Source organism: Glycine max, unplaced genomic scaffold, assembly GCF_000004515.6.
Source record: "Glycine max cultivar Williams 82 unplaced genomic scaffold, Glycine_max_v4.0 scaffold_117, whole genome shotgun sequence".
Classification (NCBI taxonomy): domain Eukaryota; kingdom Viridiplantae; phylum Streptophyta; class Magnoliopsida; order Fabales; family Fabaceae; genus Glycine; species Glycine max.
In genome coordinates this window covers 22,264-35,123 of record NW_024464762.1, presented here as the reverse complement: position 1 = coordinate 35,123, position 12,860 = coordinate 22,264, and the positions used below count along the sequence as shown (strand labels likewise).

Genomic DNA, 12,860 nt, shown 5'->3' with positions numbered 1-12,860 from the left:
TTTTTGGTTACTTGACAAATTAGGGTTTAGCGGTATTTGACTAATTACGGTTTATGGGTACTTGAGTAGTTAAGGTTTAGGGGTATTTGACAAAGTAGGAAATAAGGATATTTGACTAATAAGGGTTTAGGGGTACTTGACTAATTAGGTTACTTGACTAAGTAGGATTTAGGGGTATTTGAAAAAATAGATGTTTAGGGTTACTTGAGAAATTGGGGATTATGTGTGTTTGACTATTTCAGATTTATGTGTACTTGACTAATTAGGGTTTTGTGTTACTTAACTAATTAGGGTTTATGGTTATTTGACAAATTAGACTTTAGGGTTACTTTGCTAGTTATGGTTTAGGGGTATTTCAAAGATAAGGGTTTAGGATTACTTGACTGATTGAGTTTTAATGGGTATTTGACAAAGTAGGGTTCAGGGTTTCTTTACAAATAAGCTTTTAGTGGTATTTGACTAATTATGGTTTATTGTACTTGACTTATTAGGGTTTAGTGTTACATGACCAATTAGGGTTTAGGGTTATTTGAAAAGATAGGGTTGCTTGACTAATTGGGTTTAGGGGTATTTGACAAATAAGGGTTTAGGGTTACTTGACGAATTCGGATTTAGGGGTATTTGACTAATGAGGGTTTATGTGTAGTTGAGTTAATTAGGGTTTAGTGTTACTTGGCCAATTAGGGTTTAGGGGTATTTGACAAATTAGGGTTACTTGACTAATTAGGGTTTATGGGTATTTGAAAATTAAGGTTTAGGGTTACTTGACAATTTGGGGTTTAGGTGTATGTGACTAATTAAGATTTATAGGTACTTGACTAATTAAGGTTTAGTGGTACTTGACTAATTAGGGGGTAGGGTTATTTGACAAATTAGAATATTGTGTTACTTGACCAATTAGGGTTTAGGGTTATTTGATTTATTAGGGTTTATGAGTATTTGAAAATTTAGGATTCACGTGTTACTTGACAAATTGGGGTTTATGTGTACTTGACTAATTAGGGTTTAGTGTTACTTGAATGCTTAGGGTTTAGGGTTATTTTACAAATTAGGGATACAGTTACTTGACTAATTAGGGTTTATCTATATTTGATAGATCATGGTTTAGGTTTACTTTACTAATTGGGGTTTAAGTGTGTTTGATAAATTAGGGTTTAGGGGTATTTGAGTAATTATGGTTTATGTGTATTTGACTAATTAGGATTTAGTGTTACTTGACCAATTAGGGTTTATAATTATTTTAAAACTTAGGGTTTATGGATTCTTCACTAATTAGGATTTAGGGGTATTTGACAAATTTGTGTTTAGTGTTACTTGACCAATTAGGGTTTATGTTTATTTGACAAATTAGATTATAGGGTTACTTTGCTAGTTATGGTTTAGGGGTATTTGAAAGATAAGGGTTTAGGATTACTTGACTGATTGGGGTTTAATGGGTATTTGACAAATTAGGTTTTAGGGTTTCTTTACAAATAAGCTTTAGAGGTATTTGACTAATTAGGGTTTATTGTACTCGACTTATTAGGGTTTAGTGTTACTTGACCATTTAGGGTTTAGGGTTATTTGAAAAAATAGGGTTGCTTGACTAATTGGGTTTAGGGATATTTGACAAATAAGGGTTCAGGGTTACTTGACAAATTCGGGTTTAGGGGTATTTGACTAATTAGGGTTTATAGGTAGTTGAGTAATTAGGGTTTAGTGTTACTTGGCCAATTAGGGTTTAGGGGTATTTGACAAATTAGGGTTAGTTGACTAATTAGGGTTTATGGGTATTTGAGGAGAAAATGACTTTTATCTTGTTAGTGGCCTGCACAAAATTGCAGGAATGAGGAGAAAATGAGTTTGTTGCAGTACCAAATACCTTAAATACTTCTTCCTCATCACCTAGCCACCAAGTCAATTTCCCTTCCTTGACATCAATCAATGTTCCTATTGTGTTGAGGAAGAGTTTTCCCAAAATAATTGGTGTGACTTCATTCTCCTCTATATCCAGAATCATAAAGTCCACAGGGAAAATGAATTTTCTGACCTTGATCAGTAAGTCTTCCACTATCCCTTGTGGGAAGCAGAGAGTCCTATTTGCAAGCGGAGAGTCCTATTATTATTGTTGTTGTTGTTGTTGTTGTTGTTGTATTATGAAAGAAAACTGAACAACATTGAAAAACAATAATTTTGTACCCATCGTCATCATTTATTTGCCGAGTAAAATCAAGTAATACCCAGAAAAATATCTTGGAATGAGTAAAGATACCAAGTACTAATCCAAATCCAAATAGTCAAATACATAGAGTTTAGTTCAAATGCAAACAAATTGATCAAAAAAGTAAAGACGATAATATCAGTCACATATCAAGATGATCAGAAAAACCTGAAAGATGGAGCTAACCTCATTATTTGAAAACATTGAAATTACCCATTTGTTTCCTATAGTTGTAATAACTTTCCCTTTTAGTCCGTATAGTTTAAAACATCTCATTTTGGTCCCTATAGTTGCAATTCTTTACCTTTTTGGTCCTCACTATCAAGTATCCATTTACATAGTTTGAAACGAATGTGGCATGGCTCATTTAATCCACCTTCATCTCAAAGGTGTTAGGTGACTTTAGACAACAAGGAGAAAAAGGTGATTGCAAATATAGGGCATATAATCATGGATTCAATTTCTCATTTATTTTTTTGGCTAGCGCTTGTAGTCTACATGGGTGGGGTTTGAGAAAGACACATTGATTCATTTTCTCTCTCTTCTTGTTGATTCATAACCTCAACTACTCAGATCCGCCTTCTTTGGTTCAAATCATGCACTATAAGATTAGATATAATCTAGCCCAATGACTTTCCTAGAGACATGAGCCTAGCTACATTGCTTTCCCAGATTAATCAGTCTAGCCTCACAATGTTAGGAACAAAATTGAAATGATGAAGAAAAGAAAGAATTTTACTAAATATAAGAAAAGAACAGAAAATAGAAGAGAATATTTCATATCCTTCTTCCCCTATTTATATCTAATAAAACCCTTTAATTAACTAACTCATTAATAGTCCAAATATCCTTCTCATTGTATCCTAAATCCTAACACACAACTTTACCACAAGTATCACTAAACCCTAAATCCTAAACCCCAAACCCCAAGCCCTAAACCCCAAACCCTAAACACACAACTTTAATCCATGCATTGAAGGCTTCAAATATTGCAAGCCACTTGTGCAATTAGATGGGACATTTTTAACTGGCAAATACCATGGTACTTTGTTAACTCCCATCGGACAAGATTGTAGTAGGAACAATTTTCCACTTGATTTTGCAGTTGTTGAGAGCGAGACTAGAGAAGCTTGGATGTGGTTCTTGCATTATTTGCGAAGATATGTTACTCCGCAACCAAATTTATGTATTATATCAGACAGGGGAACCAGTTTGCTAGCAGCTTTACAATTCGAACGTGTTGGTTGGAATGAACCAGATGTTTCGTCTGTGTATTGCATTCGTCACATTGCATCAAACTTCAACAAACAGTTTAAAAATGTTGACTTAAAAAAACAAGTAATCAATATGGGTATGTTTCTTCCTATTTCATGCATCATATTCTTGCTTTATTACATGTTTACTATTTATTACTCATTTTTCTATCTTTTCGCACATGGTATGAGATAAGGAAACTACGATATGAGGCTAAGTTGCTCGCTATGCGAGCAAAGTTTCCACAAGCAGCAAATTAGTTGGATCAAATTCCTAAGAGTAAATGGACTCAGGCGTATGATAAAGGAAAACAGTATGACCATATGACTACCAACCTTGCTAAATGTATGAATTCTGTTTTGAAAGGAGCCTGAGCATTACCTATTGCTGCCTTAGTCAATGAAACATTTAATAAAATAAATGATTCATTTGTTACTAACGGCATCAAAATCATGAATATGATAAAGGCAGGGCATAGGTACTCCAAAGACGTATATGTCATGATGCAAGAAAATCAACACATTGTTACCTCGCATTATGTTCGCATGTATGTTCGAGAAACAGGGGAGTTTGAGGTTCAAGAAATTGCAAATACGCGACTTGATCGACGAGCAATGGCATGCACTGTCAAATTGAATGAATGGTCGTGTGATTGCGGACAATTTCAAGCACTTCGACTACCTTGCTTGCATGCAATTGCAGCGTGTGTTTTTTGCAATTTAAATTATGATGACTTTGTTGACCCTGTGTACAAGTTGGAAAACATTTTCAAAGTTTATCAACATCATTTTCATTCCCTTGGAAGTGAAGACACATGGCCACAATATTTAGATTCGTATTTTATGTCTGATCCTTCGAAACGACGATTGACATCAGGCAAACCGACCACTACTCGAATACATAATGAGATGGATGAACCAATTCCAAATAGGCCTAAGAAATGCTCATTATGTAGAAGTGAAGGACATAATCGGACTAACTGTCCATACAAACAAGTACATGACTAAAATAACTTGTAATTTTTATGTTTTTCTTTCATTTGTATTGTGCGTTTTATATTAATATATTAATTATGTTATTTTTAATTTTTATTGATAGATTATTTAAACTTTAAATAAGAAACATTTAAAGTAAACTATATTCAAAATATATATAACATGTTTTAAATAATAAAACATTAAAATAAAATAATAATATCAAATAAAATCACAAAAAATATACTAATAAAATTAACTTAATATTATTTATTATATATTTAAATATATTTTTAACTTTTTTTTATTTAAAATAAAAATAAAATTGTAAAAAATATTAAATTTAAAAGAAAAAACATATTTACGAAAAGAAAAAAAAAGGTTAACATAACAAAAATATGTCTACAAATAATAAAAAAGCATTTAAAAAATTTAACAACTTAAAGCAAGTTGGTCCATGCTATCATAAATCATGTTTACAACCTAAGTTAAATTTGACTACTTTATTTCTGGCAAGATTTCATGCTATCATAAATCATTTCACCATAAATGATCGTATAAGCATGCTTCATGACTACTTTTATTCTATTCATGCATGTGCAACCTTCACGGGTGTAAATTATTGGAGCCTATGAAGCTTGTTTCCAGCATTATTGTTCTAAAGTTATTCCCTTGACGGTTGTTTTCTGCTATTTCAGTATTGTAATGTGAGTGAACAATGCACTGCATTAACGTGAGTGAACAATACACTACTGATCTAAAGCTTGTTTTTCTTTGCTGCATGAACAATACACTACGCATGCTATTTTCAAGGATGCGTGCTTTTTCTTGTTTTCTTTGCTGCACAAGTGAACTAATGGCATGTTCTAAAGCTTGTTTTTCTTTGCTGAAAATAATTAATTAGTTTTGCATTTTTAATATCACTTAGTTATTATTAATTTATGGTTTAGTGTTAAATTAATTTTGGTAAATTATTATTTTGTGTTTTAAAATAATAGTGTTTAGTTATTATTAATTTACGGTTTAGGTAGATAAATTATTATACATGATAAATTAATTTTCTTAAATTATTATTTTATGTTTTAGAATAATAGTGTTTAGTTATTATTAATTTACAGCTTAGTTAGATAAATTATTATACATGGAAAATTAATTTTGTTATTAAATTATTATTTTATATTTTAGAATAATAGTGTTTAGTTTTTATTAATTTACGGTTTAGTTAGATAAATTATTATACATGATAAATTAATTTTGTTAAATTATTATTTTATGTTTTAAAATAATAGTGCTTAGTTATTATTAATTTACGAATTAGTTACATAAATTATTATACATGTTAAATTAATTTTGTTAAATTATTATTTTGTGTGTTAGAATATTAGTGTTTAGTTGTAGCATGAACGGTTCAATAAACACTGTTCACCCGCGTGAAATTTATAAAAGGAGGGTTCATTCTCACCTCGGTGCATATGTTGCATCCAAACAATTAATTAGTTCTCTGATTTTGACGTGTTTCTTAGAGTCATACTGACATAAGTTTTTTTAGTGTTACATACACGAAAAAGATATTTAAAAATGTTTTTTTTATGTTACGTAGAATCCAATGATTCCTTACTAATCAATAATTCTTTTACAGATGACTACTGAACAACCCATAATAAGAGATAATGTTAGCGACTTCAGTGATGACGAGCAACAACATGATTTTGATGAACATGGTGAACCAAGCAATTATGCGTTTTATTTGTATTGTGTGTTTTATATTAATGTATTAATTATGTTATTTTTAATTTTTATTGATAGATTATTTAAACTTTAAATAAAAAAAATTTAAAGTAAACTATATTAAAAATATATATAACATGTTTTAAATAATAAAACATTAAAATAAAATAATAACATATAAAATAAAATCACAAAAAATATACTAATAAAATCAACTTAATATTATTTATCATATATTTAAATATATTTTTTAACTTTTTTTATTTAAAATAAAAATAAAAATGTAAAAAATATTAGTTTAAAAGAAAAAACAGATTTAGGAAAAGAAAAAAAAAAGGTTAACATAACAAAAACATGTCTACAAATAGTAAAAAAACATTTAAAAAATTTAACAAAAAGAAAAAAAAATAGTTTTACGAATTTTTAAAGTTGTAAAACAAAATATGACTTCCATTTTAAAAAAATGACTTTAAAGTCGTAAAAAAAATAACATTTGCACTGAAGTCGTACATATTTTTACGACTTTAGTTAAATTTTTTTTTTAAAAAAATAACAAGTCGTAGCCAGTGTTATTACTTCTGAGTCAGAAGTCCTAATACCTGTTTCGATTTACCCCATTTTGAGTAATTTTTTTAAAATATATTTCCAATTGAAAAATTGAATATTTTTGTTTATCCCTAATTGATAAAAAAAACTCATAAATAGACTCTTTTTCCCTTATTTTTACCTAATGTCAATAATATAAGATGTTCAATTTTATAATTATGTTGATAATTTTCTTTTATATATACATAGATAGTGAATAAAAGGTAAATGTAATAATCTCCTATTCTTACCAATATCAATGTTCAATCTTATTTTTAATATAGAGAGAGTGAGAGTTTGGTTTTATATCCGTTAGCGGTGAATTTGGCCGTTAGGATATCAATAATATAATGTCTTTGGCGGTTTTCTTTTATATATAGAAAGTGAGAGTTTGGTTTTATATCCGCTGGCGATGAATTTGGCGGTGTCGGCGTTGGGAGCGTTGGGAGGGTGGAGGGTGTGCAATGGAGCAATGTTTTTTCTTGAGGGAGGGGGTAATGGTTTGGAAATGGAAAGTGGGAGAGTGTGCAGTCGGAGTCGGAGTGAGGTTAGTGGAGTCAGAGTCGGAGTGAGGCTGGATGGACCTGTGCCCCTACAAGACGACGTTTTGGAAAAGGAAGTGGTTTTCGAGCAGTGCGTGACGCGGACTCTGTCTCCGGCGTTGACATTGGAGGAGGGACTTGAGAAACTGAAGGAGGCTCTCCAAATCTTGAATTCTCCTTCCCCTTCTTCCCCTACTGTCCTAAGACCTTCACTTTGTTTTGCTCCCAACCCCACTCCTCCTCGGTCTTTCCTCTCATTTATGTATCGAAGAACGACGCCGACTCTAAATCACTCTATGTCAATTTGGATGATAATGTGAGTCACCAGAAAGAAAGGTTCTTTTTGGTTTTCCATACCTCAGGTAAAGGTTCAACAATCTTATTGCCATTACTTTAATAACTTTAAATACTAATTCTTTTGCCGCTCCCAGATTGAGTTAGATGAGCTGGAAAGTGTTTCCATTCTGTCAATGACCCTTGCATGGGATGAATTTTCCTTCTCTACTTTTCAAGAAGCCCATTATTCGCTTCAAGATTCTTTAGACCAGGTGCCTGACATGCCTTTTTGATATCTTTTCTGCTTTTGTTGTTTTATTTACCATCATTCCCTGCTTCTATCATTTTTCATGTAATTTGGAATATTTAAAGTTAAATGGTCAATTCTTTTTTGTATCAGTTTTTACACCTTTGTGAATGAAAAAAGGGAATTTTTCATTATGGTTTGGTTGGGCCTTTCTCTTTGTTTCCTATAATCTAGAGGATCCTTATCTTCTTCTTGGGTTCTGAGAAAATAAAAACATCAACTCCCTCCTGTATTTATGCTTGATGTTATTTCCTACGGTGTGGGTTATGTGTCATGTCTGGTCTACGATTGACACATGGAAATCCAAATGCACTAGAGCTGCCCTCAAAAAACTCAATTTGGTAGAAGATAGATCTATTCCAAGGGTACAAGCTCATTTCTTTCCTAAGAATATGTAAGTTTTACTTGCAACTAGTTGTTACTTCCCTGAATTCCTTGTCCAAAAGTCAATGATGAATGTAACCATGGTTTTCTTGAACTGAGAAGCGTATTGGGTCAACATTTTGTCTGAGTTAGTGTGTAAAGCAAAAGAACTAGTGCAAGCATACAAGCTTCAAAATGTAGTTAAGACTGCAGACAACTTCTGTTCATGTTTGAAGCTTGATAGAAACACAGATGTTAGCTACAGTAATATGAGGAAGGCTGCTTCTTGGGAAGATTTGACTGACAACTATTTATTCTGTTCTAAAGCTGTAGATCCTCAGTACAAGGATTTAAGGCATTTTCAGTGGCATTGGGAAAAGGGGGAGCCTGTCATTGTCAGCAATGTGCTTGAATGTACATCTGGTTTAAGCTGGGAACCGCTTGTCATGTGGCGTGCATTACGTCATGTAACTAATACCAAGCATGGCCAATATTTGGCGGAGAAAACAATTGATTGCTTAGATTGGACTGCGGTTTGCTTAATTTCCCAATCTTTAACTTTATTGACCATGGAGAGCTTTTTACACAAATTTCATTCTTCACCTTCATTCTCATGAAGATTATGTTTAATTGTTTAATGTTGGTACTTATTTTAACTGGAACCACTGCAGTTATGGCATTTGGAGAATTATTTAATATTAGCAATTTTTATGTTGTTGAATTTCCTACATGTTTCCTGAATTCAGTAACTCCACCTTTTCTGGATTGAGACTTGAGAGTTATTTCAGTGCATTTAATATTGTCAGTTATTGAATTCCATAGAGTCATCAGAACAGAATGTCCTTGAAATATTTTGTGAAGTACTGAAAAATTACAATTTTTTGGTGGATGGTTCCACTTTAAGAAACAGTTTGTAGATGTTCTGCTATCTGGGTCATAAAGAGATACCGGCCTAAGGTGAAATGTTGGTAAACAAAACGCACATTAGGGTGATAATTAGAAATCATTTTTCTGAGTGTAGTTTTTATATTAGTCTCAAATTTTAAGCCCTTGTTTCATGCTTTATGCTGTCTCTCCATCATTATCAAGAAATATGGCTAGTGTGATCAATTTATCCTGCTACCATCATCATCATATTCATCTTCTTAGTCCTAGGTTTTGCTCCTTATCTTATCATCTTAGAAAATTTTATCTCAATGTTTGGCTGTTTCTTGTCCCTGCCCCATTTTGCTGTTTTTGCTTTGCCTGCCCAGACCTTTCTTGTTGCCCTTGCATCCTTTGGTATGTTTGTCTAGTTCTTAGACTTGCAGCATCTAGCTGATGTTGGGTAAAATGTACTTTTTATTTTTTTTAGTTTGTTGAAAATGTTATTTTCGATTTGTACTCATTCTGTTTTTCTGTTTAGTAATCAGACTAGAGTAAATCATATCTGCTTTATTTTACTGATTTAGTAATTCTTTACTGCTTTTACTGGACTTGTTTATGCAGTTGCTGCTGATTTCTGCATTTCTCTTTTGAGGTATGGGTTAAATGCAGGGGGAAATTAATATCCACCAACTTTTTACTGGCTATACAAATGGTCGTAGGGATTGGCTTGCTTGGCCACAGATATTGAAATTAAAAGATTGGCCTCCTTCTAATTTATTTGAGGAACAATTGCCTCGTCATTGTGCTGAGTTCATATCTTCCTTACCCTTCAAGGAATATACTGGTCCTCACAAAGGTTCTCTTAACCTTGCTGTGAAGTTGCCTAATGGTTCTCTAAAGCCAGACCTGGGGCCAAAAACATATATTGCTTATGGATTTCCTCAGGAGCTTGGACGTGGTGATTCAGTGACTAAGCTCCATTGTGATATGTCTGATGCAGTATGCTCTATTTGCTTATTTCTTTCCTGGGCTGTTATTTTCAAGGATTTCTTCTAAATTATTTGAACTTTTTAAATAGATTTCATATTGGATGGTGTATAGTTTGTAGGATGTATAAAGTGTTGTCTTTGATAAGCCATTGCATTTCTCTGTTCTGTTTCTTATGAGTAGTTTGTGGCTTCAATTCCATGTCAGTTTTTAAGTTCTGTGCATTGTCTTCAATTCATTAACTCTCATTTGATTCTATATTTGACGAGTTATTTCCCTGGTTGTTATAATGATTGATTGATAATTAGAAAAACTACTCTTGTTATGATAGTAGAATCATCACATTAGTATGGTTAAGGACTTGAAATGAATGATGCCTTTGGCTTAGAGAAGGCTTTAATTTGCATATATATACTTATGTCAGTTGCATAGATTTTCCTGATCAAACATTGGTTAGTGTTTTGTATATTTTGCTGTATGTGGCCCTGAGTGCATGCTTATCAATGAAGGAATTGAAGCATTTTTTTTTTTAATAATTTTGCTGTTTTAGGTAAATGTGTTGACTCATATTGCTGAAGTGAAACTGGATTGTGATCAACTTACTGTCATTGAGAAGTTGAAGCAAAAGCATCTCGAGCAAGAGAAAAGGGAGCTACTTGGTGATGATCAGGATGGAGAAACTAATGTTGACATGCTTAATATAATTCATCTTCTACAATAAATGCTTTGGACAGGCAAAGTAGTGTTGAAGTCATGGAACAAGAAGGTGGATTATGTGATGGGAAAGAAGTTGATCAGTTTCATCAACCGTCTGGTAGTAATGAGGTTGCCATTGCTAATGAGGATGGTATTTCATATGGATCAGAGCTCATAGAGGTTGACAAAGTAAAAATAAATCAAGGTGATTTGTTGTTTGGGGGGGGATGCTTCAGATGGTGCTCTCTGGGATATTTTTTGGAGACAGGATGTCCCTAAGTTGCAGGAATATCTGAAGAAGAATTTCAGAGAGTTTAGGTATGTCCATTGCTGTCGTTTAAAGCAGGTAAATTGTTAAAATGATTCAGTTATCTGTCTGAGTACTCCTTATCAACCTGAGTCATTTATAACAAATATTTTCACCTTTAGGTTATATTTTTAAATTTTAATATTTGGAGCTTTGCACCCTTATAACATTGACATTCTCCCATTCCCTTATTTTATTCTGATAAAAATTTCATTAAATATGCATGTCATAAAGGATTGGGTGAAGGATCAAGCTGCTAATAAATAGTTATTTAGAAAATAAAAAAAATGTTTCCGTGTTTATTTTATTATGACATTGACATTCTCCCATTCCCTTATTTTATTCTGATAAAAATTTCATTAAATATGCATGTCATAAAGGATTGGGTGAAGGATCAAGCTGCTAATAAATAGTTATTTAGAAAATAAAAAAAATGTTTCCGTGTTTATTTTATTATGTGGTAAGGAGCTTTTCATTAATATGACAATAGATGTCATGCAATTGCAACTGTGTTCGTTCTTTAAACAAAGGCTGGGAATAGCATTATAGTGCAATTACCAGTCCAAAATATTCATTAATTTTTCAAATAAATATGTTTTATAATTTGCAAAGTGAGAGAGTACAACTGGGAAATTGAGTGTATCCGACTAGACCGAGTTTCCCAGTTCTTACTGGTTCAGTGTTGGGTTGATTACATGGCACCGGGTTAGATGCATATCCGATTTGATATGTGACCCGAGCCGGTGCTATGCCCGGGTTCTGGTTTAACCGGTTGGCCTGGCTGGTCCAGTCTGAGTTTTATAACACTGCACACAAGATCCCTTTGGTCTTGAATCACAGACAGTACACTGCCCACTTACCTTGTACTGAAATTCAACATTTTATTAAAAGAACGAAGACAGCATGTTTGAACTCTGTTCATGTTACATTAGGTAAAGTTTATGAATTGTTTATACTCTTTTTATTACAGCTCTAACAAAAAAACTAATTCAAATTCAATTTATAATTTTTTTTTTTTGCAGGATGATTGACTTTTGGATGTATAGGTCTTTACACCTTTATCTTATTCTGCAATGACTCTGTGAGAGAGGAAGAATAAAAGGGAATGGAAGTTTGGAAAATTTTATACTAGAAGAAAGCCAACTTTTAGTTGAGCTTTTTAAGAACAAATTCTATCTCAAAATCAATTATAAGATGAACAAGATTTTTAAAATTTAAATAACCAAATGGTCTAGATCTAAAAATAAGCTCTATTTCACCTAGATCTAAATTTAAAATTTGATGGTTGCCACCTTAGATTTTGGGAAATTTAATTCATGTACCATAGAAAAAAGAAGAAAATTATTCATTTGTCAGGTTATTTCTAGTTGTTATGTTTATCTGTTGTATTTGTCTGAAGTTTGTCCTTGTTATGTTTGTCTCTTGTATTATCAGTTGGATCATGCCAATGAATTATCAAACTCCCTGAAAGAAAGTGCCAATATTAACACTGTTTGGGCATCGCTTATTGTTGAAGAATGCACAAGACTTGGTTTGATGGTGAGATGATCTGATAAATATTACATATGCACCAATATTAATGCATGATTCTGATTTATTCTTTTGTTTAGTATTTGTGTATTGCTCCTGGATCTAGACCTTCCCCTGTTGCTGTTGCTGCTGAAAGTCACAAATTAATCACATGTATTTCATGCTTCGATGAGCGTTCACTTGCATATCATGCTGTTGGATATGGAAGAGGATCTCACATTCCAGTATTGCTTGTTTTACATGG

General features: G+C 32.4%; 1 long non-coding RNA gene and 1 other non-coding gene across 6 annotated transcripts; both read left to right on the top strand.

Moving 5' to 3' along the window:
- The first annotated feature begins 7,142 nt into the window (after positions 1-7,142).
- On the top strand, positions 7,143-12,838 carry LOC106797914 (uncharacterized). Of its 5 annotated transcripts, none has more exons than XR_003266341.2 (7): positions 7,143-7,645; positions 7,715-7,831; positions 9,718-10,095; positions 10,634-11,097; positions 12,109-12,132; positions 12,521-12,625; positions 12,697-12,838. It is a non-coding gene; the product is annotated as an uncharacterized protein (transcript). The 5 variants fall into 5 exon arrangements; XR_003266340.2 differs by having other exon boundaries at positions 10,634-11,125; XR_001387233.3 differs by lacking the exon at positions 12,109-12,132 and having other exon boundaries at positions 10,634-11,125.
- Positions 7,842-9,132, top strand: LOC113001012 (uncharacterized). Its single transcript, XR_003266342.2, has 2 exons — positions 7,842-8,260; positions 8,557-9,132. It is a non-coding gene; the product is annotated as an uncharacterized lncRNA (long non-coding RNA).
- Positions 12,839-12,860: the final 22 nt, after the last annotated feature.